At 26.0% G+C, this 27936-nt stretch overlaps 2 long non-coding RNA genes across 8 annotated transcripts; one reads left to right on the forward strand and one right to left on the reverse strand.

Moving 5' to 3' along the window:
• Nucleotides 1-3463: 3463 nt before the first annotated feature.
• LOC147817067 (uncharacterized) lies at nt 3464-15843 on the reverse strand. 2 transcript variants are annotated; one of them, XR_015430122.1, is made up of 4 exons: nt 15516-15843; nt 13996-14116; nt 8650-8696; nt 3464-7550 (listed from the first exon to the last, which is right to left on the reverse strand). It is a non-coding gene; the product is annotated as an uncharacterized LOC147817067 (long non-coding RNA). The 2 variants fall into 2 exon arrangements; XR_015430128.1 differs by lacking the exons at nt 3464-7550; nt 8650-8696 and adding an exon at nt 11706-12409 and having other exon boundaries at nt 15516-15837.
• A 403-nt stretch (nt 15844-16246) lies between these two features.
• LOC147817068 (uncharacterized) lies at nt 16247-27260 on the forward strand. 6 transcript variants are annotated; one of them, XR_015430115.1, is made up of 4 exons: nt 16247-16287; nt 18091-18192; nt 21691-21771; nt 26791-27260. It is a non-coding gene; the product is annotated as an uncharacterized LOC147817068 (long non-coding RNA). The 6 variants fall into 6 exon arrangements; XR_015430106.1 differs by having other exon boundaries at nt 16259-16394; XR_015430104.1 differs by having other exon boundaries at nt 16261-16415.
• The last annotated feature ends 676 nt before the right edge of the window (nt 27261-27936 follow it).

The raw sequence follows: 27936 nt of genomic DNA on the forward strand, positions 1-27936 counted from the left end.
ACAAAAGCTAGTGCAATCTAAAATCTTTTGCTACTAAGTTATAACAAAGGAATTTTTGGAGAATTTTATTAGGTAAAAAATATTAAAACATTTTGTCAAAAAAAAAAAAGTACCCAAAAGCATTGGAACAAACTAGAACAATAAATGAATTCAGCCCCTCAGACTAGAAGAAAAAAAGAAAACCTACTTTTTATAATTAGAAGCAAATATCCTAACCTCTTCTTCCAAAATCTTTGACCATTCTAAAATGTACAGTTCCATAGTCTCCAATGAGGTCAAAGGCTTATTCATTCATTTAGCAACACTGTCTAAAAGAGTGAGTTTATAATGGATGGTAAAATAATTTAAATTAGTTTAATTAATTAAAAAAATATATATAAGAGAAAATTCCAGCTTTTCTTTAAAATTCCCTGAATTTTCCAGTATAAAAAAAGTCCCTGATAATTCCAGGCGGGTAGTTCCCCTGACTAAGTTTTTAGTTGGGTTTTGCTAACTATATCTTACTGAGTGATGTTCTGTCTTGAAATCTAGTAGCACAATTTACACTTGACATTTTGATTAAACATAAGCACTTTTTAAATTTTCAGAATATCTTTAAATATTAGCATATTGTAGTTTCATGAGCAGAATTTGAAAACAAAGATACAACAATGTTTGGAAGTTAATAAAAGTTTGCAAAACTTTCAATGTTACGAGAATGCTTCATCCAGACATTTCAGCTTGTTATTGGCTAACAAATTTAACTCAAAACAAATCTAAAGATGCATCTTCAATCATTTCTGAATCAAAGCAGAACATGACTGATTTTTAAATTGTTCAACAATATTCTCTCCTAATTTTTGTTTAATAAAATAACAAAATATATTATTTTAAATATGTTATTTCATATGAACTTCTTTTGACCTCTTCTGAGGCATCTTCATACTTTCTTAACTGTGATGATTAAAAAGTGAGTGACGATTGTGTGTATTGAATCATGGGCATTCAGTTACTTCCTTTAATTCAGAAACAGTTTTCATTTGAATTTCTCCTCTCCCTCTTTTAACTGTAACTCTTTTTTTCAAGAAGTGTAATCCATAACTGTAGCTTTGTTCAGTTTGTTAGTAAGTGACAAATACAAATTTGTTACACATCTTTCTAAATGCAACAATAAAAAATCTAAATGCCTTAACAAGAAAACAAATCATTGTAATCTTTAAAACATATAAGCTCCTTTAAAGCTTGATTTAATAAAACGGACCTATTTATCGAAAAGCATTTTAAAATTCAATCATTAATACAAACATTCCATACTACTTTAAACTTGCTTCATAATCCGCTTTTTTTTTTTTTAAATTTTATCAGAGTGATGTATTTTTATCAAATAGTTACTAAAAAATTACATACAAGTAATATCATGCATGAAATATAACAAAGAAAAGAAATTACAACTAAACATAAAGAGAGGGAATACAAGTAGTTAGGGAAAGTGCAAATAGCTAGGGAAAATAAATTTTACGTACAACAAATGTAGTTCTTCTTGATCTTGTAGCTCAGCTAGTTCAAGAGAACTTCTACAGTGGGATGTTCAATTTCAAATAGTTCAAGAGAGTTACATTCTGTTAGATATAAAATTATATTTAAATAAGAAAATTCATAAATAATTTAATAAAAATCGAAATATCCTTTTAAAATGAAGAGTATATTATTATATTCTGAGAACATTTAAGCATTTCTATTTAGAAGTAGAACACAGAGTTCATACTCAGAAAATATTTTCTCCTGACTTTTTCAAGCAGATTTTTATACAAATCCAGGATTTCTTTTTCTGAAAAAATTCAATAAAATTTAAATTTGATAAAACTATAAATTAAAATTATAATAAAATCGCAACTCAAAATTATAAGTTTAATTAAAATTATAAGTAAGCAATTACAAATTATTTTTATTTAAAAAAATCAGGTGATTTAAATTATGTCAACTCTGATGAAGAATAATAAAGTGTCAGAAATATGACTGAAAAAGGAAACACAAGGCAAAACTTGCAAATGAAACTGCACCTCTGAAGAATTGAAATTTATTCAGTTAAAAAATATGGCTTCATAAAAGATATCAAAGCAGCTGACAAAAACTGTTTTGTTCTTAACAATTAAAGTCTCGTAAGAAATTATAAAACAATTTGTCATAAAATATCAAGAAGAATGAGAAACAAAAGTGGATACAAAGAAAAACCTAACATGCAAATACTCTTAGGGCAGAATTTTAATACTTTTAAGGCACCTTAACAACACTCCAGAATTTAACTAACAGCATTCCAGAAATGCTTAAGAATAATGGAAGAATCTTGTAGAATACACCTAATCAAAATCACAAATTAGCAATTTCAAAAACAGTAAAAAATGCTATATTGGAAATCCAGTATCATTTGAAATTTATATTTATTAAAATTTCTCCTTTTCTAAAATTTACATGATTTCAAATAAGGCACAATTTTTTCTAACAGAATTTTATGAAGATTTATTCAAAAAATTATTTTTAGAATGAAGACAGAATGCTCTTACAGAAAAGAAAAGTTTTTCTGTTCTGTCACAATAAGAGTTATGATTGATTTGAAAATTTAACTTACAAATTACAATGCATGATATTTGACTTAAATAATGAAAAGTTAGTCAGTTTATCAGTTTTTGAAAAAAAAATATTGATTTAAATATCATATACCACTATGCTTATATAAGAAAATTCGCTTTTTTGTTGATGATTTTCAAAATCTGCTCTCTGTTTAAACCAAAGTTTTTAAAATTTTGTCAGTCAGTTTTAAATTTAGATATGTTTAAATTGATTGCCAAAACAAAAAATTCCTTAAAAAAGAATGGATGTGTTATTTATTTGTTCAAAACGATGACATAATAACAGAGATGACGCAATAGAGAGAGTACATAAATAACAGAGATAATAATAAAAAGCAAGACAAGATCTTAAAAAGTAAAAATTGAATACTCCAATATTGTCCACGAGCATTTTATTCAGAATAATGGGCCCTAAAGAATTCTTTGCTATGTTGCTATTGCAAAGCAGCTGCCACTGTAAAATATATACAAAAGTTAGTAAGAATATAAAGAAACTTAAAAATCTATACAAAAAAATTTAATAATGCTTTTAAAAGAAAAATTATATTCTTAACAATCAACGCCTATCTAAGCTGTGATGGGACAAGATATATTTTTCAAAATATATATATGTAAAATGTTTAGTTTGAACTTTTATTTTTATCCAAACTAGCTTAGGTTTCATTACAAATAATTATTAATTATTATTATTTTTTTTAAAGGTGTTCTTCTAGTTCATATTAGCCCCATTTTATGGGGCTAGTGAGGATAGATGAACTGATTATTTAATCTATTGTTACTTATTAAAAGTAAGCAATATCAAAATCAAATTTTTACAATGTTAAATAAATGCTAATTTGTAAATAGCATCTAATCTCTGGTGTTCAATTATTTAAAAAGTTTTTTCAAACAGCCTACTACATTAAAACATTAATTTTATTTAGTAGTATCTGTGATATTTACAAACTTTGTAAAACTAAAATGAATTCTTGGGTTCTGAAATTTTCAATTCTGAAATTTTAAATATTTTTTTTAACCCTTCTTTAAAAGATATAAATTTGGTACAACAACTATTTTGTACTTTTTGAAATTAAGTCTGCCATAACATATTCACATTAAATTCTTTCTATTTTTTTTATATTTTAATATCTATTAGACCTGCTGCTGAGTGAAAAAAAACTATTTATTAGTCCTTCATCTTACTTTCAAATGGAATTCAAAAACAAGCTTCTTTCTTAGAATTACAGCTTCGTATTAACATCAACATGGTATTCTTAAGTTTTTATGGCTAGCTAATCAAAAATTATTGTGCGCTCCTACTTATAATTTTTATTTTGTGTAGAGTCTGGCAGTTTGATCAAAAGTAACAAGCAAGAAGTAAACTTTTATTTATTTAAAAAATTGTTTGTTTACTTTCAGATAAGCAGGGGTGATTGTGAGACCAAGTCAAAATTCCGGAAAAATTTCTTGAGTTAAAAAAAAAAGAAGAAAAAAAAAGTTTAAATTGAAAAATTAGAAAAAAATTTAAACAAGGTTTTTTTTTCCTTTTTCTCAATATTTCTTAGTTTACTTAACATATATTTAAAATTTTACACATACCTATATATTTGCACATACCTATGATGACCTGGAGAAGTAATTAAACTTTACAAATATGTCTTTTTTTCTTGAGTTTATGATTATAATAACTATTTACTTATAAAAAATCATTTGATAAATAATCATGAATATAAGCTTATAAAGTATCTCTCTGACTCTCCCTTACAAACAAATAAAATAAACTGTGTTTTTAAGTTACACCTTTGAAAATTTGATTTTCGGAAACTTCTGTGATCAGTGATTTTTTAAAACGTATGGACCTTCAATCTCCGGAAACTTCGGGATCACTGTTAGCGAAAAATCCGGAAATCCAGATTTTTTCCGGAGCACATTCAGCCCTGGATAATTAAATCTGTCATTACTCGGTAGGCTATATGGTTAAATAAGAATCTTTTTAAATCCTTATTTATTTGATTTACAGTTATTTTGTTATACAAAGTAAATAACAACAGTATTTCTTTCTGCTATCTGATGTTCACATACACACAAATGATAAGATTATCTTAAAATTGATTTCATTATTCTCACAAATGTGCAAGAAGAAAGGTATAAACAATTTTGGAACAGTCTGATATTTATTATATTACCATCTAGATTAATTTAGCCAATAGTAAAAATGATCAAGAACCAAATTAGAGTAGGGTAAACTAACCAGTGAAGGAACACTTAAGCTTCGCTTGCCTTTTAAAAAATCATATTAATTTCAAAATTCGTAATTTTAGTTAAATGACAACGTCAAAATATTTGTTACTAATTGCAAATTATGTAAAAAAAATTTAGAGAACTTACATAATATTGTTTTAAAGTTTTGGAGGTTCAAACAACAAGTAAGAAGACCAAGTGAAGGAACAGCTCTTACCAGTGAAGGAACACAAAATTGCCCAGTAAAGGAACACTTAATTTTTTTTAATGCTCTTTGGTTAGGTTTGGTCTGGTTATTTTTTAATGCTCTTTTATGAATTTATTAGCCATACAATTATATAAAAACAAGACTATTTATGAAATTATAACATACAAGTACTTGTGAAATGCTAACTTTTTTCTGTAATCATGAGCTAGAAATTAAAGTGATGTTAAATACAAAATAAATAAAAAAAACATTCTTTCTTATAATTTGACAGTCAATAAAATCATTGTCATCTAAATCATTGTGTCATCCGATGCTGTTTATTATCATTATTATTTTATCACCTTTTTGTTTACTCTTTTTCCTCTTATTTCTTGAAGCTTTTTTTTCTTTTTAAAGTATTTTTTCTTTCTTTTTCTTCTCCATATTCTTTTGTTTTAACTTTTTTTTAGATCTTTCAGCCTCTTGAAATGTTTGCCATTTCTCTGAAGTTAGGGCAAAAGGTAATTTATTCGTTTTTCTTCTTGTTTGACCTTTCTTTTTATCATCAATATTTGGCTAATGTGAATGGTTCTTCCAAACTTCTGATTTTTCAGCAACAATTCTAGAATGCCTTTCTCGAAAATAGACGGGGGAAAGGTGTCTTGAAGTTTGAGGGAAATCCATCTCTTGTTGACTTATATCTAGAGGATCTTTAAAAGTACTGATTTTACTTATAGAATCATTTCTTTTTTCAACTAAGAGAGGATCAGCATGAAGACTCATTTCAAATTCGATATCTAAGATGCATTCATTATCAATATTAGCTTCAGTTCCTAAGTTTGACTGAACCAAGTGGTCTTCTTTTAGTAGGTACTTCTTCCATATTAAAAAAAAGTACAGGCTCTTGGACATTTTCGATATTAGACTCTTCAGCCAATGCAGCATTAAAAATTTGCAACATATCTTGAGGGATTTCCCTCTCAAGCTTCTGAAGAAATTGGGTATCGTTTCTGTTTAACTCTGTTTTTCGTTGAGGAGCTTGCTTCTAAATTCTAACATAGTAAAGTAGTTTTTATAAATCATATAATCACGTTGCTATCCTATAATGATAACTTATTAGGAGTTCTTGGTGCAAAAGCCAGCGAAAAAATGTTCTATTCAAATTTTTATGATTATATTTAATTAGTTTTCGATTTGTAAACATAGTTTATTAAGTTGCCTAACATTTGATGTAACTACACACCCTATTAATAAACATAAATTATATTTTTTTTCATAAATTAAGCTATTAAACTAACATTTTGAACTAAAATTATTTCAGGAATTATTCATACAATTTTTAACAAAATTTCGGTTGTCCTCTATATAGCAGAATTACTTATCCTAGAGTCATGTAAAATCATATTTCACACATTACTGTTCATTCACTGGAAGTATTCCCAGTGAAGGAACATGTCTGTTTCTTCACTGGTTAGAAGTTGTTTTTTGTCTTTTAAACAGAATTTTGATGTATAATATGACTAAAAAGTACAAGAAAATTAAAAAATTTCTTTTATTTTCATTAACTGGGAAAAGAACCCAGTAAAGAAACACTTGTTCCTTCACTGGTTTTTAATCGTTTGGTGATCCAGTGAATAAACACTCCCTTATCTCAGTACTTGATTATGTTATGGTGCTTTAAAAAAAATAAAATGTAACTTCAATTATATCTTGAATTCTCTTTTTCACAGTGAGAAAAATAAGACTATTACATGCAATTAATTCCACTTCAAACATATAAATACAAACACTCACCTTATAATTTTTACAACGAAACAAGGTGTTGCAGAGATAATAACAAATTCAAAAAAATTTCCAGAGAAGCCTATTTGACCAGGTAATCCAAAACATTGCTAGATGACTTCCTATTGCTTGGCAGTAAGCTATTGTTACCAATCAATCTAAAGAAAAACTTTCCAATTCTTATTTTTAATCAATATATATGAAATGTTCCTTCACTCGGTAGTGTTCCGTCACTGGTTGGTTTACCCTACATAGTTTAAATTAACGTAAGTTATGCTAGTACTATGTTAGTAATTATGTTAAATCCAATAGAGTTGACAGCTATGCAATATACTCTTTTGGTCTTATGTTACAAATTAATAACTTACAATTTTTTGTTCACAATTTATGTAATCTATACAGGGAGAGCATTTTGCTTCTGAGCCAATTTGTACTGACATTTCTCCTCAATATACATTTTTCACATTGAGTAATAAAGAAAAAGAGTTTAAGAGAGAAAGAGTAAAATGGATTTAAAAAAAACCTTTAGGCATCACAAATACTCAATCAGTCAAAGATTGTTCACAAGTAGCTTAAAAAACAGGATAATAATTAAATTTATCACCATATATAGTTACCATTTGAAAGGAACACATATTTTCTATACTTGGTGTCAAAAGAAGTTGGGGACTAGATGGACTTTTTGGATCTTCCAAAATCTGTCTTCCTAACGCTTTTTAAATAAGTTTTGTCAATATGGGTCCTTGAATTATTAACTGAAAAAATAGAGAATAAAAAAATTATAGGCATTCAAAATAATAAATGTTTGATTAATAAATTGGTATTTCTAATTTTTTGTCAGTATTTAATTTCTTGTAATTATCATTATCATTTAAATGATCATTTGAATCAAGTTTTAGTAAGATATGATAGTTTTTCTTTACAGGAAAAATGTTACCTAAATAATATATTGCGAAAAATGGTGACTGGAGGGGCTTTTTTTGGACAAAAGTGTTCAAGTATATTGAGTAATAGTGTTGATATGGATAGAAATATAATCAATTGTCAGTTTATTTAATACAAAAATAGAAGAAAAAAGTTTGTCATGCAAAATATACCTAAAAATATAAGTAAGTTACAAAAGAATATTAAAGATTTAAAAGGTATCAAAAATAAACTGAAATATAAAAAACTAAAATATAAAAAAAATTTTGCTTTAAATCAGTAAAAAGTAAGCAATTATTTATTGGTTATGACAAATAATAATATCATTTAAAGAAAGGTAATTTAGCTGAGAGTATCTCATTAAAAGATTTAAAAAAATATATATATAAATAACCTTTAACAGAAAGTAGGTAGTGGACTGACAAAAATTTTAAATGTTATATAGTTAAAAATTGCAAATTTTTACAATTTAAAAATCTCTCTTTTCTATCTTTAAAAAAAAAGTTCATTTAATCAAAAACTGCTAATGCTTTTTTATTACACATTACAAAAAATGAATAATATTTATTGGAAAACAACTATAATAATTTTTATTTTCTTTTAAGATTTATAACAACAGCTGGTTCAGTTAAGTTTACATGGTGAATATGAAGTATTACCAGATTTGTAAATGACACATATCTTAATATTCTGTAAGATAAAATAAAAATTATTTTGGGTTTTGAACAATTTTTAATGCTATTGGTCAAGCAATTGCACTGGGGAAAAAAATAACTGCTAATGATGTATATTAAAAAATAAGCTTTTGTTTAAAAAAGAAAATAAAACAAGTTTTTAAATACAAAAAGAAAATTTTTAAATGAAAATAAATAAAAGGTCAGTAAAAAAAGAATCTACCTTAAGTTTTTAAGAATCTATCTTAAAAACTACCTTCATTCGATTTTACCTTCAGATGATGAGCTCTCATAATCATATTTCTGAAACAAAAAAATTATCTGAAAACACTTGAGATGGTAAGATAGACCTATATAGCACTTTAATCTTTATATATGTATAGTATCTTTACATTTGTACAGTTAATATGCTTTAAATCATTATATATTACAAAAAAATATAACATTAAAAAATATCATAAGTTGCTCTATCCACAAGATAGAGGATATAAGTATGTAAATTTAAATTTCCTTAAATATGGTTGAAATTTAGCATGTTAACTGTGCATACTGTTCCATATTTTAATGAAATTTTTGTCATCAACTTGTTTATTTCAATTTATAAAGAGACACTATATCAGTGTGAAAAAGACTGTGTCAAAAATCTTTAAGTTTCATGGACTTATGTAACTGAAGAAATTATTCAGCAAATCTCTGAACTTATATAAATAATCTTACAGCTATGCAGAAACGTGTTCATTAATCTTCGTTACAAAAGGTAAATTTATTTAACTTTACTTATATAGTTACACCCACAACAAAAAGTTACATTTATACCTCAACAGAAAAATTTTAATTAAGTATGACTGTAAGTTATGAAATTTTGTATTCAAAAATAGTTTATTAAGATACAGTGAATTACTGACACACAAAAAAATAATTCAATATTTTAATAATAGTTATTAAGTATTGTGGGAGTGACATGTTTCGGTTGCAGGACTCTTGTTAAATGCATTTTTCTTATGCAGAAGAATAAACAGAAATGAATGATCATAAAATCATTGGAAAAATATTGAAGAAAAACCTGTAAGTAGCAGAATATTTACAAGAAGAGAGGGAAAGGGACAAAAGCAAGAAGAAAAGCAAAACTATACATATGATACAGTGAATGACCGAAATCGAGAGAATGTCGACTTTTATCTGTGGATATCAACAATCACATAGTCACTTTGGAGAATGTCCGAAATATTTTTCTATATCCAATTTGATATTAATTTATTCTTTGATATTATTATATTTATTCAATATTATAATGTCTGCTAAGGAACGATTAGTAGAAACATCAGTATTCGGAGTATTAGGCAAAAGTATAACAGACAGTAGCACTTAACTAGATCTAGTATGTATTTGGAACATTTACCAACTATGTGATTATCAATATTCACCGGTGAAAATCAGCAGTCACCGATTTCGGTAATTCACAGTAACATATTTATATATGTATATATATAAACAATTGATGCCAAGATGAAAAAACAATTACATTGACAAAAACAGAATGAAAAGCCAAGTATATTGATATCATTTCCTTCTGATATTATAACTATATCATTCATTAATATATCAATTAAAAAGATCTGGTTTGCAAATGTTAGTGTACATCATCATTGGTAATACTAGTCGCACAGACAACGAAAACTGTGAATATTTCTTACACAAGCAAAAAAAAAAAAGTAATTAATTTAATTTTTTTATAGAATAACTATATAACTATTTAAATATTGCTACCTAACATGAAAAATACAGCTCACTCAGTTTTTATGATTCAATTAAGTCAGTTAAATATGATTATGTCATTTAAATATCGCAGCTGCAAAATGAGGAAATCATTTTTCAAAAAAATAAATAAAACATTGAGCATCATGCAGACATGCATATGTAAGTGGTTCACATTAAAATCCATAAAAATTTAAGCCAATACTCTAAGACATTGTAGCTGAGGGCTAATTTAGTTGTAATTGGTATTCCCACATCTTTGCAATAAAAACAGGTTAATTAAGTCATGCATGAAAATATTTCACAAAAATAAACAGCAACAAAACAATTTCTCCATGCAGTTTCTAATAAATAGGATTAAAAGTACATTTTTAACTCTAAGACATTGTAGCTGAGGGCTAATTTAGTTGTAATTGGTATTCCCACATCTTTGCAATAAAAACAGGTTAATTAAGTCATGCATGAAAATATTTCACAAAAATAAACAGCAACAAAACAATTTCTCCATGCAGTTTCTAATAAATAGGATTAAAAGTACATTTTTAATTGATATAATTTTAAAAAACCCTATTTCTTTTGCAAAAAAAAAAGCAAAATGATGCATAATTAAAGCAGGGTAGCCAACTTTCCACAGTTTTGGAAAAATTTCTTATAGTGGTAGCAAACTTTATGTTTTAAAGTAAGATTCTTTGTTCATGTAAATTTAATTTAAAGTTATTTTTAACTCCACTACATATGAATAATTCAAAAGTTAATATGAAAAGCCATTTTGTTCTCATTTTTTATGGCAAGACATGCAATATTAAGCAATGTTGGCAAAATTAATCAAGATTCTGAAACTTTCTATTTTTAACTGTCTAACACTCAATAAAATATATTTCAAAAACATAAAGGTTGGTAGCCTGACTAAAGAATATAATTTAACTGAAAATTGCTGAACACACATTAAAACTTTTTTTTTTTAAGTTAGATGCGATGATTGATTTTATTTATACCCAAAACTGCCTAACTAGCTGTTTCCTACAGCTAACTAATTTTTCCTAAAGAACTAATTTTTAGTTGAATGAATTTAAGTATTACAGAGATATTATTATTTCTTTTTTTTTTTAATATTTCACACGTCCATTCAGTGTTCATAAGGCCTAATTGACATGTACTTTTAGAATTCTTATCAAAGTGAAATTAAAATATGTATACAACACAGACCGGGGTTGCAAATTGATATTTAAATGAATAAAAAATGCTATCAAATCTGAGAAACTACACAAAGGAAGGTGTGAGTTATAAACACCACAACAGGTCTAATTTGAGGTTGAAATTTGCAGGTTTATTTATAACAATCATCTTTCAACTCCTTTGAGATTCCTCCTGTAATCAAACCAGTTTTGCTGTTTATTACAAAAATTAAAAGAAAGAAAAATTAAAAAGAGAAAGATTACTAAAGTGCCTTAAGTTCCTGAGACCCATACTTAAGTATATTAAGAAATAATTAATAAAGATACATTGAAAGTTTTTTTACGGATAAAAGCTATATTTATTAACTTCTAATCAACATAGTAAAAACACATATTTAAAAAATATAACTTAACACCAACTTAATAAATAATTTATTGAATGTATTACATAAATTTTACAGTTAGATAAAATAAAGTAGTGAATTAATTTTAAGTAAAACAAATTAGCATCAGTTAAGGCAAGTTAAAAATCTTTTTAATATGAAAAATTAAAAAAAACTATTTAAAACACTAAAACAAATAATATTCTTAACAACACTTTCCAGTTAGTGGAACTGATCTTATAAATATTTATATGAATTACTAAAAATATTTGTAGCAGGTAATGTGTATTTCACATTAATTATGTAGTATACAAAACATGTTCTAATTCTGTAATATTGGGAGAAATTTTATCACAGAATTACAAACTTAGAACTTAGAGAAAAAAAATGACAAGTTAAAGGGTAAAAAGAAAATCATTTAGTTCTCAAATTTATCAAGAATCTAACTAGTTTTTATAATTACTATTGTTTAAAACTATGCTGAAAATTGAATGATAAAAATGTAAATGATAAAAATGCATAGTAAAAAATCGGTATAAGAGAGAGTTGAGCACAAGTTTTCTATGCCTAGATTAGGCAGAAAGAAAAGATTCAAAAACAATCTTATGAAAAGGTCTTGGAATATTGTGTTCATTGTGTTATGAAAAGGTGGTGAAATTTTAGTTGAAATTCTCTGTTTTGTTTTACATCCTACGTCTTCATACTAAAAAATGGAAATATTTCTGAATAATTTTTTTTAATCAAAATTAAGTTATTTAAAAACAAGTATTAGTTTCAGAAATTACAGAATAAATAGGTCATTTTAGTTTCAAGCATTTTGACCCTTTTTTAAAGATAAAGAAAATCTTACACATTGTTATACTTAAAAAGAAAAAAGAGATAATACTTGTAAAATCATTCAAGCGAAACTAAGTATAATTAAGAATCTAGATTAAATTAGCGAGTAATCAAAATGATCAAGAACCAAATTGGAGTACACAGTTTAAATAACATAAGTTATGTTAGTACTATCGCCTATAAAGCCAATAAAGTAAAAAATGATTGCACCAAGGCTTGAAAGCATAACTGAAAAGCTGAACATGGCAGTTTCTAAGCTTGGAAATCTTATTAAAAGTATAATATTTGCATAGAAGAAGCCTATACTCAAACCTTCAACATGTTGAGCTAATCAAAACAAGAAATGATCCTGCTAAAAATATTTTATGTTTAATTTCTATTATCGATTAAATCTCAGGTTGCACCCTAAGATTTTGATAGTTTCACCCAGTTTTCACAAACTTTATTTTTTGAACCTATACATAAAGACTACGTGAAAGGTTTCATCCAGTTGGCCCATCTCATAAAATAGTAAAACATTACAAAAGGAGCAGATTTAAATCAAATTATTAAAATATTCAATTTGAACTATGTTTAATTGTTTTCAATTAAACAAACATCAATGTGTATCATTAAATGAATATATAAAATGATTATAGTAATTTCCTTTGATGATTGTAAAAAGGGTTAATAAAAATAACAATTTTCTTAATCAATTGATTTTTATTAAAAAGGCATATGTAAAAACTTCTCTTCTTGAAAAAACAAACCATAAATTATGTTACGAAACACAAAGATAAATTATAAGATGATGATAATATAATGATAAATAAATGAAAAATAAGCCATTGTTGTCAATACTTTCCTATATTGTCATATGAAAATTTCATATTTTAGAATAGGGACTCACGTTTTTGTGCTTAATAATTAATAGAAAAAAATTTACATAACCTTACATTACATAAGAATTAATATATTTTCTGAAAATTTTCAGTACACACAAATGTAGTTTAGGACAACAATACAACATGTAAATGGTGAAAACCTAAGAGAAACAAGGCAAAATGATGAAATAAGAAAAAGCATAAACTACAATAAAAAATTAAAGGAAGCAATTTATGGTAAGGGGGAAATTTTAGAAGCCAAATCATGTGCGAAGAAAACTAAAATGCTAAAAGTTAAAACATTGAAAATTGCCTGTAAGTATCTGTCATAATTTTTTTAAAAAATAAACAGCATTTTATCTCATAAAAATAAAAATACTTTCGGAAATGTAAATTGCAACACCACTGGTCTTTTTGGAGGTCAATATTACTGCAGTAATTAAATTTTTTTTTTTAAGTCACAAGAAGAAAACATTAGCATAGTAAAAAGTATAATTGGTTATTTTACTATGCTAAAAGCTATACAGATAAAATTTTTAATTTAGAAAAATTATTGGTATTCCCACATAAAAAAAAATTCTGTAATTACCTAGAATCGTTTGATGACACTAGTTATATTTTCAACTCACAACTAATCTACTTTCCTTTGCTGAAGCAGAATATAGATTTCTTATGGCTTTGAGCTTCTCTCCTTAGAGGAAGAAACATCTCTGAAATAATAATAATTTTTAATTATATAAGTATGTTTTAACAAAACATATACATCACAAAATAAATCTTTAACGAGTGAAACAATGAAAGATTTATGCTACTTCAACTTTTAATTATCGAATATGAAATGCTATTTGACATTGAAAAAAAATTGGTATCACATAATTCAAGTTGCCTCAAGCTTATGGAACAAACAGGGTTGCCACAGAACAAAAATGAACAAAATAGTTGCTTTTAAAAGCCTAGAGCATGAAAATAGTTGCCGAAAACTGTGAAAATAGTTGCCTAAATAAGAACAAAAATTTTATTAAATGACTTAATTGCATATACCATAATCCATTTAGTCAAGTTGGTGGCAAATATGATAATTTTTATATAAACGTTAGTGTTCTAGCACTAAATTTTTATTTAAAAAAATTAGTATCTTTGCAGAAAATTAAATACTTTTAACTACTAGAATTCATCCAAAAAATACTTTTTCATTAAAAAAAAACACACTTATTCTAAAAAATTTTCCCTTTTATCAATAATTGAGAAAAGTGATTACTCAAATTGAAAATTCATGCATTGTAATATCGTAATAAAAATTGGGTTTTTTAAAATCGTGCAGAATTTCGTAACAAAAACAGTTGAAAAGGCGATCGAGAAATGAAATAGACTTACGATAGAATCTGTTCAAATTGAGCGCATTAAAAAGTGATGACTCAAATTTGAAATCTAAAATTTTTCATTTTTTAAGAAAAGAAATTCAGTGTGTTCAGAAGATTTCGCGGGCTGCAGGTTTTCTACCCAATTTATGCTTAAAAAATTGCTAGAAGTACAGAAAAGTCTCCTTTTCCTGAAATAGTTGCTTTTTTAGGCAAAAAAGGTTGCCATAGTCGCCTCATGCTGAAAATAGTTGCATTTTAGTCGCCTGTGGCAACCCTGAACAAAGAACTAAGGTGCAATCACAGCTAGTTGTTAACTTATTTTAAATAAAAAAAATTGCATGACAGTTGGCAAGAAGCTATTAGTAATTGTTAATTGTTTTTTTTCTGTGAAGGTGGTGCTTCATTTCATATTTTTTCATTTTGTAATGAAACATTTCTGTTCAATTATCTTTTGCAAACAGGTATTAAAAGTGCTCTTAGAGTTAAGTTAAAACTTTTGTTTTTCGTTTTCTTTAAACCAATAAGCTTTTAATAAATTTTGTTTCTCATCATGAAATAACTTTTAACCTAATTGTTAATTTGGTACAGATATTGTTTGGGATCATTTCTTTTGAATGGTTATAATAATAACAGGATAGGGTAGTAAAAGTCTAAAAAAATAACTCCTACAAACTTGTTATTTAGAAACTTTTCTACTTATAATTTCCCAGGTTATTAAAAGAGGTATTTTATAAAAAAAGGTAATTACATTTATATGATTTCGCTTTTCCACTAGTTTTGCTATAGTGTACAGCACTTCCTTCTAAAGAAGATTAATTTTCTCTAATAGCTGCTTTTTTGGCACTAATATATGTAAAAAACATGACAGTCAGAGGGGCACTTACTAGAAAAGATCCTTGTGTGGTGATCCCTTAAAACAAAAAATTCTCATTAAGCTACAAAGGGATAAAACCAATGAACAGTAAAAATATGAATAGTAACTTATTTCTTTTTAGATACTCTCAAAAATGTAAAACCAGAAGACAAAAATTCTTACTCCCTGTGATGAATGATGTAAATAGTTTAGAAAAATATCATATTAAGATAATTAATTGTGACAAAAATATTTATGATAAAAATAAAAAGCATAAGATAAAATGTGACAAACTGTCTTCTTCGTATTGCATTTCTAAAATATATTCTTTAGTTTGAACAATAACTGTTTACATAAAGTGCTGTAAAAAAAAAAAATTAGTCTTGACAATTTTTTATTAGTTACAGTCCAGGCCACATAGCCACCCCCGGGCAAACATCTACATGTTTTTTTTTTCTTCAAAAATTTGCAAGTTTAAAAACTATTTTTCTAATGTTATTTTAGAACACTTGCGTGGAAGAAATTTTTTAAGCTTGTAGCTTACTTGTCTGCAAAGTCTATTTTAGTTTTTAAAATTCAAATTTTATAGAGAGTTAGATGAAAACATGAAAAAAGTGCTTAGTAACTAATTTCAAAAAAGGCAGAAATGGAGTAAACAAATACTTGAGTATGAAGAGCTAATTTTACATCATTACATTCAATCATTTTTTTTTTAAGCTGCGACGAAGTTCTTCATTTTATGGTTTTAGTCACCTTTTACAGACATGAAAAAATGTATTACTTATTACTTTAAAGGTTTAAAAAATTATGTTTAATTATTACAAATCAAATTTATTACACATGACATCTTCGCTGCGCAAGCGTGAGCTCATAACGATTGGAACAGTTTTTCTGTGGATTCTGTGTCGTGAAGCTAGTCTAAATAGTGCTATTGCCTGAATTTTAGCAATCTTTCTGTTGTTTATGTTTAAGTCATGTTATTAATTTTAAAAAAATACCGTTATTTAAATAATACAGATTTGAAAAAAATATTTTAATCTTTAAAAATCTTTATCTTCTTTCTAATATGCAAGTGCAATTTTTTTTTTTAATAATATAATATATTCGAGTTGAACTGTAATAAAATGTATTGACAGTTTCAGTAGTAACTCTATTTAATGTATAAAAATATAGTTTTTATTTTTGATAGTAACAAATTAGTATATAAAGTTGTTTATATCGATTCTTTGATTCAATTGCCCAATTATTCGTAACCAAAGTGTACATATTATTGGAAACTTTAATTTTGCTTGCTCAATTAGCTACTTCTTACCTTAAAATAGAAAGAGCATTGCCATTTCTTTTAATTTTCTGTTATTACCCTGCTCTTTACATGTAATCCTGATTATTGAATTTTTAAGCATGTTCCACAATTCAATAAGCAGTACATTTTTCTATGAAATTGATTATAACTCTTATACCAAAAGATATATTAATATTAAAAAGAGGCACTGATAAACTCTGTTTTCACAATTTTTATAAAATTTAATAAGTAGACAATGAATTTTTTTTTAATATGAATTACTAGTGTGCAATAAATTGTTCTGCATGAAATTTCTAGCAATTATATTGGATAACTATTAAATGTGCTCTTGAACTGGTTGTCTGAGTTAATGTTCTTTATGGCTGTACTCAAGGGGTGGGAAGTTAGGGTCCAATCAAAATTTCTCCTGAATTTTTGTTAATTAGTTTTTTGAAAAAATATTTGGGTTACTAATTATTTTCATAGTTTGAACTTTTCTTTTTACAATCAATTGAAATAACCATTGATGATATGAAACATAACTTTCAAGACTTATAAAAAGGTATAGTAACAACTTGAAACACATAGGTGTACTTATTTATTGCAGATAATGAATAAAAAGTGTATTTGAAATTATTTTACTTTAATAAGGCAACTTAAATCTCTTCCATTTTTTATTAATCATGAAATGCTTAAAAAATTTTTGTAGACTTTCAATCTTACCATACAATATAGAATCTGTTACAAGAATTATGTTTTAACTATATTAAAACACTGGCAAACTATGTAAAAAAGTAAGTCTCGACTCTTGCCTAATTATAGTGTTTTGTAACATTTAAATTCAAGGTTAACACAGATCATTATGCTAAAAAAATAATAATAAGTAGATTTGTTGAGTTATGTACGCTTACTCAATAAAGATCTAAGTCTGTGTCAAGGCTTTTCAAATGAAGGTATTTTTATTTTTTTAAAAATAATATGGCTTGTAATTTTCTTGTCATTCTTTCTATTCATTTTTACTTTAAGATGATATTTCAATAAAAAAAATTTTGCACAATCAAGAAATATTTATGCTCTTTACATAAGCTTTCTTTCTTGTACATTGTACAGTTTTGTACATTTTTTAGAAAGTAATTACTCATGTATCATTTAAAAGTATGTTTAACACTTAAAATTTTTCGATTTCAGTTTTGAGCTGCTCCTCTTAATAATACTATTTCTGATGCCATAAAATTGACTCTCCTTTTTATACTCCAAGCATTCTCTGATGTTCAAGTTTGTAGAGCAGAGGTAAATTTTTATATATATTTGTTTAAAATAGGGAAAATATTTAATATTGTTTTGCCTTGTATTGTGATTTATCTTAAACTAAAAATATAAAAGGATATTTTATTGTAAATATGAGTTTTTTACCAATATATTAGTTTTCTTTTAATTATCTTTTGTAATTTTATATTTATCATTTCTGTGTAATTTGCAAATGATATTTTATTTTTTTATTAAAATAGTCTTGCTCTGCTAATAATCTGCTTCAAAATGAAAAAAAAGAGAGTTTTTTAAGCTTTTTTTTTGTTTATAATTTTATTCTTTTGTTTATAATTCTTTCTATTTTATTGAGATTTTTATTTACATTGATTGACTATTTTCATGAAGATCTAACCTGGTTTTAAATTAATCTGTTAAGTGTACTAAAATGAAACAACTATTAAAAATTAATACAAAATTTTAAAATGTTTAAAGTTTCTGTAATTATGATTGGAATTTTATAATATTGTTTCATAATGGAAATTAGTATTCCTATTAAATTGACAAAAATTTAGCTGTAAATTATTTATTTTTTAATATGAAGCTCATTAATTAATTGTATTGATGTATACATTGTATGGATCATATTCCTAATATTATTGTCCTCATTGTTCAAATTCAAAACATGAAAAGTAGCTGTTGTAGCTTTTTGTGGTATTTCTACATAATGTAACAAAATATTTATATTTATTCATTGTTCCTAATTTCTTCTTAAACTGGCATAATATTTATACACGATTAATGAAATTATGTAATGTGTATAACATACTACTTATAGATAATTTTTTTATAGTTATATTCAATAATAAGCTTCTGCAGGGTTAATAGTTGCATAACTTCTCTTAAAAGTACATTTTACTGTAATATAATATAAATTAAAACACTATTTAGCCCATAATAAATCAAATTATATATCACTGTTGATATATATTAATGTTTCAAGTTTACAATTCATTCATTGCATGGGCAAATATGGTTATAAATTAAGTTATTATTAAATATAGTCAAACGTAGATCCATCATTTCTACATTTTTTTCTTTCCTCACATATATTGTATTGTTTTAACAATTCTGTCACAAATTCTATTTGTATAATGTTTAAAATACGCATTTAGATGATTTTTGAAACTAGCAGATTCCTTTTCTTATTGTTCAGAATTTCTACCAACATTTAACCATAATATTGAAATTAATTTGTTTTGAGAAGCAGAACAGTATCTCCAGAATGGTGATGCTAATAATGAAAAAAAAATGTGAATTATGTTTCAGTTTCGGTAAAACACCTCAAACAACAGGTTTGATGTTTATGCATCAGTTGATAAAAACATTGAAACTTGTGATATAGTTGGATCAAAAAGTAGTTGTAAAAGTGCAATATAATACCAATGAAGAGTAAACACAAACAATTAGAGTTGCAGAAGGCCTGAAAATCTTTAAACCAATCAGGAGCTTTTTGTATTCACAGGAATTTTCAGAAAATAAACTACAATCTGTAACAGCTGTTGAAAATGTATCGTTTGCAGCAAGAAAACCAACATTTCCAAATACAGTGAAACCTCCTGTTATGGACACCTCTCAATACTGACATATTTTTAATTCCCAGGGAATCTTCTATGTACCTACTCCGCAAAGCGATCACTCCTGTAACCGGACGTCGACAGTTATTTTGGCCCTGAAACGTTTTTTTTTTTTTTTCAAACCGCACACTACTTTTTCTAAATTTGAGAAAAACAAAGCTTTCTGCTTTAAATTGCAAGGAAAAAACGCAACTTTTCACCATTTTTAAATCATGTAAATTTTTTTTTACCTTATCCATAACTAAAAATATTACTATATCATATAAAAATATAACTATTTCACAACTGAAGAATCAATTTTCCTTCTGTCACCTTGCCTTATCTTTGTAACGAAAGGAGAGAAAATGATACTGCTGTTGTGAAATAATTCGGACTGTGGGAACTTTTGATCTTTTCATCTGGACCACACAGGTTATGAGACCCCTCAAGTTGAAATTACATCTTAAACTCCCTCAATGCTTCTTCCCCATTGAAAGTTTCGTTAATTTTCTTATCAATTTGAAGACTGTATTTATCACAGCTGGGGTAAAAAAGAGTACAGAAGTATAATATTTGAGGTGTTCATATAAATGAAACATTTATTCAGACACTTGATAGCTGATCAATTGTGAATAATCAACTCCATAGGTCTTCATGGCTTACAGGTAGGCATAGCTCTTTTCCCCCGTGAATCCTGTGAGGTTTACTTTCAAAAAGGTATTAGCCATGTTCCCTATCAAATGATAAGTAGGTGTAAGGGGATGTAAACCTATTAATTGAAAACGACTGAGGATTGAAAGCTCGTATTCGGTATCATATGTCTAACTGGAGTATCTATGCTAATTGGAAAATTATATTCATTTATCTGTAACTGCATCTGGAATTATGTATTTATATCAAACTTCTTTATATATTCTTCTTTTATTCTTTCTTAAAGTTTAAAAAAATATACTTGTAAATGATTTAATAATTTCTACATCTTCCAAAATATTTTTTTAAAAATTTACGGTGTTAAACTTTGTTATTAGGGTACTCCTCCCATAAATGGACAATTTCGGTCCCAAGAATGTCCGCTTAATGGAGGTTTTACTCTATTGTAAATATGTTGTTGCACTTGTTTATCCTTTACTTCGTAACCGTAAATATTTTTGCATAAATATTTCAAATAATTTTTTCAATTAAATGTTTTACATGTATTACAAATGTATTAATTTTCATAAATTTCCAAAGTATTCTAGGTTAACTCTCATTTGTCGTTTTCCTGCACTTTTGATTTGTAATGAATAGTCCCTAAAAAAGGATCGAATTGCAGATTGTTTGAATTGTAGCTTATAAAAATGACTATATTAAACGAATTTTAAATTTTTCTTATAAATTATAACTTAATAACCGAGATTTCTAAAAACTTTTAGCTGCCACCTCACCGTGTATTTTAAGAAAAACTTGATTCTATTTTATGCTTAAAACTCTGATCTTGACTGTTATTTTTTATTATGTAATCAGTGTTTAACGAGAAAAAATCTAAAATCAAAACAAACTTTAAGGTTTTTGCTTATAGGTTTTTATTGTTTTTACACTTTTACTTAAATCGTGAATGTAATGAAAGTTTTCCTATACTTGTTACTCTATAATATTTAAAATATAGAACAGAAATTTTTCTGAAAGAGGTTTAAATTTCATTACTTTACTGTTAATTCACTAGTTAGTTTTTCTACAAATAGCTGAATGTATCAACGGGTTATATAAAAATCTTTTAACCTAACTTCTTTTCAATAATAAGTTTTTTTCTCTCCCTTGTAACCATTTCTTGATGTTAAGAAATTGTCTCCATGCATATTTTTATGTAGTTTTTAGTTCATAGTTATCAGAAATTGAATGCTAATTTTGTGTATTTACCATTGTTCTCAATTGTTTTCTTTTCATTTAGCGACGGAAACATAAGGAGTCGAACCCACGGCTGCTGCTCCATCATCATTTTTGCATACTTGCTGTTTCAGCTACGTGAAAAGTAATTATTTTTTCTTCTTCTGCTAAACGAAATATTCTGTCAGTAATGAGAAAGTTTCTTTGTATTTCTTTTAACCTTTAATCAATATTATTATTTTCATACAAAAATTTTTATTTAAAATGTTTCATGTTTTCCTTTGTTTCTCAAACTGAAAGTATGACTGATTCATGAGAAAGTGTCACATTTATTAGTAATAAGTATGATTTATGATTTTTTTTTTTTCCAAATAGAAAATATTGTGTTAAAATTAATTTTGATTTTCATGAAATACACTTCGACACACTGTTTAAATATGTTTCATGAAATAACTAGTTTTTCTCTTAATTCAAACCAGAAAAAATGTCACTGTTCCCTTCAGTATTTTTTATTATTTTTTAGATAAATTCTTTCAAAATAAATTTCGACCATGCTGAAATGTTTATTAGTTGACACTTTTAAACATTGATATCTGTATAATTTTAATAATATTCTTTTTGATTAACTTATTACTTATTAACTAAATTTTATTTTACCTGTTGAAAAAATTTGCATATTTCACTTTAATTATTTTTTCTAAGGAAAATGATTAACCTTATTGATTTATTATTTCTAACCTTTTTTAGCCTTTTAAAAATAGGAATTTAAAAAAAAAATTAATAGTTCTTTTTTATTCTGCATTTTTACAGCCCCTTGCAGGCCAAGACTCTCTCCTTAAGTTTTTTTCATTGGGAATGATCTACTGTTACAGTTTTTCAATGGTTGATCCCAATTTTATGTGACATTTTCTCAAGTGTATCAAGCCACCTCATGTTTGGTCTAACCGTTTGCCATTTTTTTCTTTGGATTTAAATCATTGTATCTGTAGATATGTCCGAGTCATCTTAATTGATATACCTTTTTAGTTTTCACAATATATGGTTATTACACTCCTATATTTTTGACAGCGCCAAATATTTTTCATTAAAATATTTTCTTTTATCTCAGAACTTGTTTTCCTTTGTTTTGTTCATGGTCCAGAATGCTCTTCCACACGTAATTATTTGTTTTACTAAAGTTTTATATTGATAAGTCTTTAATTTACTCTTAAATGTTTTAGTTTAAAGTGATTTATTAATCCATAGTAACATTTGTTTGCTATATTTAATCAATTATTCTAATATTTAAACTGTTATACTGAGTCTTTAATAACTTTTTCCAATGACATGGAATCTCACTCGTATAGATATTCATATGAGTTTTACTTTGCTTTGTTTTACCTTGCATTTAACTCTATTAAGAGTCATCTTTGTAAGATTTCTTTTGTTTCATGGGTATTTCTAAATTGAGTATTGCATAATATAATTTTGTTCTTTCTATGCCATCATATGCTGTCTTAAAGTCAAAAAATATATGGTATGTAGAAATATTAATTTCTTTTTTACCAGATTTGTGTGGATCTGGTCTTGATATTTCTCTTTCTAATCCACATTGATAATTTTCGATGGCTTTTGCAATATATGGTAATAACCTTTTGCATTGAAATGTTTGGTTGGATTTAAAATGCTTTGTTTAAAGGGGTGATTGCTCTGCAGTTGTTACACTCTTAATTTTATCTCTGTTTTTATGTCTTGGACGCATGGCCCCGTACTCCCGTTCAATGGGCATTTGTTTCAATGTCTTGACACAGACTTTAATTGTTTGTGTTCTATATGTAAACAAACATAATTTTTTTTTTTTTTTTACTCTCCAATGATAATGGAAGAGCTGTAACTGTTATTTTAGCAGAATGACATATGAAAGTAAAAACCGCTTAAATATTAAATTTATCTTTTTATTATAAAACAATTTTTTTTTAAAGACAATTAAATTTTTTTTTATAAAACACTTGAATCACATTCATTATTTCAAATGTGTCATATATCATATCCTAGATTTAATTTGACGTGTTCACCATGGTCGTGCAACAAATTTTGCATAAAATTTTATTTTTAAGAAATTCTTGTTTGTCTAACTCTTAATGAGGGTAAAATATTCCTACCAGATCTAAAATTAAAACTGGCTTATTGTTCCTGATTATTATTTTCTGGATAATAAATCCTGGCTATCATAGATTATCATATATCGCATCTCAATGTTGCAACTTTCATCACATTGGTTTTGAAATAAGTAGAAAGAATTTTATGGGTTTCCTTTGGTGTAAATTGAATTGTTTGCTCATGGAAATGCACTGTTCTGTCATTGCATATGGGAAACAATTCTGATACCTGAGCACATTCATGTATAATATACATAGATCTTTCTCTTTTGTTACACTAAATTCCTTCTTTCTCTATCCAAGTTTATAGCAACTATTGTAATCAATAACAAAGGATCCTTAATTATATATTGAGTGTATGTAAAATTATTGAATCTAAGTTTACAAAACATGCAACTCTTCCAACTGAATTTTGTATAATGTCTTGATTTCAGTTAGCCTTAAAAAATTGAAAAATAGCTTTGAAAAATCTCTCAAAAAGCCTATATAATGTGGCCTAAAAATATAAATTCTGTAATTCAAGAAATGTTACAAATATATAGAAAATGTAATACTTATAATTTTAGTTTTATTTACAGAGTATTATTATTTTATTTCTTTAAAATCTATTTTTATTTTTAAACTAAAAGAGGCATTTAGGTAACTCCTCTCACAAAATTGTATTTGCTTATTTTTCAGCAAATACAAGAAGCTTTTAAAATTATGTCATTATATCTAAGTTTTAATTTCAATAAAATATTGTGTGAATGAATAACCTCTTTTTTTTAAAATTATTTTATTTACTGACTATATTAAAATCGAGTTATGACCTTAATCATGTCTAACATTCTTTACTGTCACTATTTGCGGTATTTACTTAATGTTACATAATGTCAATTTAATATCTTTATGATCAGCAATGTTAAAATTTTCATTATTGTTATTGTATTTTTTTCAAAATCTAGTTTAAGTTGAATTAAAATATAATTCACAACTTTAGTAGATTTCTATAATATTAAAATAAATTGTTTTATATTTTATTAACTGTAAATATGAATTTTTTATACCTTTTTTTGCATTATATATTGCATCATAATGCATTCTCTAACTAACAGTTACAAATTTGTCACTATTGTATAGCATCATCACTTAATCACAAAGTGATGCAGAACAAAATTTTTGCCGTAATATTATGTTAAAAATGTTTATACTAGCTTTATATCTTCTGACAAACCTTCTTTACTAATTAATGAAACTAAATTATTTTAAAATAATTTAGGTATCTAAAGGTAAAGTTCTGGTAGAAGTATTTGGGATTAATCTGCATTATTTTTATAATTATTTAAATATCTATTTAATGTTAGTTAAGACACAATTAGATATTTTTATTTTAAAATCAACTCTATCTAGGGTTTTATTATGTTAAGATAAATACAGTTTCTTAAATATCCAAGTTCTTTTTACCTATGTGTTTGTCAGACATAGTTTCTAGAACTGTTTAACTTTGTTATTTTATGTATGCAATAATGTAAGATTTTAACTTGAGTTTGATGTTCAATCAATAGCAATAGTTAGATGCTCTATCAATTCGAAAACTGCATTCTGCCTTAGTGTGAATTACACATCCAAGTCTTATGACTTTTAAAGTTTAAAAGTAAGACCTTTAAACTTGATTTTTATTTAAATATTTCATGAAAAATCTTATTTTACGGCAACAAATAAGTTTAATTGAATTTTAGTCAAGCTATTTGAGAGAAATAATTTATAGTACATATCTTTATTTTACTGAGAAAATTATTTTTGTGAATTATTTTCATTTCATGGATGTTTGTTCTCCCATATAAATAATCTTACACCCTGGTTACAAGTTCATTTATTTCAACCCATTGTTGTTCATAATTGAATTTTTTTTTTGTATGACCTTAAGCTTTCAAAATATTCAGGTATTGCCAATTTTTTGATCATTTAAAATTGATATTATTGTTACTGTATTATTTAGGAGCTAATTTCATACCAATCAAAATTTAAGTTGATTTCTATGCTGTGACCTATCACTATACTGTCTCAAAACCTGGTGAGCATTTTCGGTTTACGATGTAATTTTTTACACATACTGTAGCTCATTTGTAAACTGATTGTTACAACTGCATTTTGCACTTTCCCATTTTTATACTTACTCAGGTATCACAACACCAGAATACTGCATTGATCTCTCTTCCTTTTTCTTGTTATTTATTTATTATTACTTTTTTGTGGCAGATATTACTTATAGCATTGTGATTTTTCCCTATTTTGAATATGTAATAGTTAAATTTGACTCGGTATGGCCAATTCAGATTATTATGCATTAAATTTCATCATAAACCAAGTGTCAAGTGATTTTGGGGACTATCTTGTTTAATACAGCATAGTTAACTGTTTTTAATTCTCCGTTTCAATTTATCATCATTTTTGTGATCAGTATTAAAGTTTTAAAAAGTTAACATGTAAAATAACTATATATTTTAGCTAATCTTTCTCAGAATATTTTTACAATTTGCTTTAATTTGTACAAATTCATTAGGATAATATTTTTGATGAAACATAATAATTTTTTTAAGCTTCATGATTAAATCCATCTGTCTTAATTTATATTATCTGAAATTTACAACAATGTCTGAGTGATCAAACAAACTGATCTATAATTATGAAAGACGGTGACAGACCCACACACAGTTGCTGATTGATGGTTAAAAGCTTGTATAGGATTGAAAGGCAAAAATTGTGTGTAATGCTTACCACACTGAAATCATTATGCTGTTGGTCACAAAATTAAGGGAACTCCACCACCCATTGACCCACAATAAGTTGTTGCAAAAATGCTTTGAGTTAGCAATAAAGCATTTATTGTGGGATTTTGGAGTATTGTATTAACTTTTGATTTCTTCCTTAATTTGACATATCTGTTTATCTTAATTTCAATCATTGATTCTACAAAAGGAAAAAAAAATGTTTATTATCATTCAAAAATATTTTAAAGCTCATATTAATTTTTTTTTCATTTTCAGTACTGTTATAAAGGCTCATTGGGGTAGAACTGTAAGGAAACTGTTATATAAGATTGAAAAAATGTCATAAGGAGTTTTGAAATTTAAGTTTACAAAGAAAAGTTTTTAAAATAAAGTTTATATTTATAGTATGATATACTTTTTATATGTTTGTGTTTTAAATAAACTGTGTGTGTGATATAATGTAATAAAAATAAAATGTGAAATTAATTACTCTTCAATTTAATTTTTTTTACAATGTTTAAAAACATATAAAAAAAATGTTTTTTTTTTCCCTTTGCATGTGGATATTTAATATGGTTTTCTGTTTTTATAATACTTTATAATTTTATAATGTTGTGTTAACTTTTATGTTAACCTTTGTATATTGGTATAAACTCTGTACGTTAAATTATAATTTATTAGATATACGTGTTCATATCTGAAATTGTGTGTGCATGTGATTTATAAATAAAAAATTTTCTTCCTTCCTTATATTGCTATTTTTTCCCATATCAGTTTTCATAATTTTTCTTTTCAGAATTTCTACCCCACACTAGTACTTTTTTCTCATGCATTTTTTGTTGCATTAATTAATTAATGGGTAGTAAAACTAATAACAAAAAGAAATTCCTTATCAAACAATTTGAATTCGATTTTCAGAATTCAAATATTAAATTATACTGGCACTTATATATCTCACTTATCATAACATCATTCAAAACTATTCATATAGATAATATTTTATTAATGTCTAAGCTTCATTTTTTGACATTAAGAGTGCCATTGTGTCAAAATAAATGGGAGTTCCTAAGAATAAAATTGAATTAGTTATCAAAGTTTTGAGATGGTCACCCTCCCGAAAATTGACCACCCTCAATGATGCATCAGTTCAGTTATCTGTTTTTTTTAATTATTATATTTAACATTTTTATCATTTTTTTGTAAATTGCTCTATACATCAAATTAAAACATCCTTTTTTTAAACAAGCATATTTTTAAATATGTGTATTTATAATTGAATACTTTATTTTTTATGGCTTTCATAGTTTATTTTTGAAACAGATATGTGATTATTTTTCAGTAATTTTTAGCAGTCTTCAATTTTGTGTGTGTGTGTAATTGTGCATTTCAAATTATGCTGAAAAACACACATATTTTTCCCAA

This window comes from Parasteatoda tepidariorum, chromosome 1 (assembly GCF_982258835.1).
Source record: "Parasteatoda tepidariorum strain Cologne lab strain chromosome 1, Ptep-v5.0, whole genome shotgun sequence".
NCBI classification, from domain to species: Eukaryota; Metazoa; Arthropoda; class Arachnida; order Araneae; family Theridiidae; genus Parasteatoda; species Parasteatoda tepidariorum.